Source organism: Penaeus monodon, chromosome 32 (assembly GCF_015228065.2).
Source record: "Penaeus monodon isolate SGIC_2016 chromosome 32, NSTDA_Pmon_1, whole genome shotgun sequence".
NCBI classification, from domain to species: Eukaryota; Metazoa; Arthropoda; class Malacostraca; order Decapoda; family Penaeidae; genus Penaeus; species Penaeus monodon.
The window spans coordinates 3,152,251-3,152,485 of record NC_051417.1 but is presented as its reverse complement, the minus strand read 5'-3'; the positions used below and the strand labels follow the sequence as shown (position 1 = coordinate 3,152,485).

Sequence of the window (235 nt, the reverse complement as noted above, 5' to 3'; positions counted from 1 at the left end):
CAAGCATTGAAAAAACATATATGCTTTAAGCAATGTATACAAAGATCATGAATAAATATAATTAAAAAAATAATCTGCAAAGCCACATGATATCTTTTCAGTTTAATATTTAAATTTATTTCTGCCACAGGAAAAGTTTTGGATTAGTTTTAGGAAACGACAAAGAGTTGAAACTGATAGAAACTGAATTCTTTAGAGATAAACCTTTGCGAGATTCTATGAAGCACCCAAGAAG

The 235-nt window shown here is 28.5% G+C and overlaps 1 protein-coding gene across 1 annotated transcript in view; it reads right to left on the bottom strand.

Moving 5' to 3' along the window:
* LOC119593355 (vicilin-like seed storage protein At2g18540) overlaps positions 1-235 on the bottom strand; it is a gene marked incomplete at its 3' end in the record, with an annotated part of 4,594 nt that overhangs the window by 1,337 nt on the left and 3,022 nt on the right.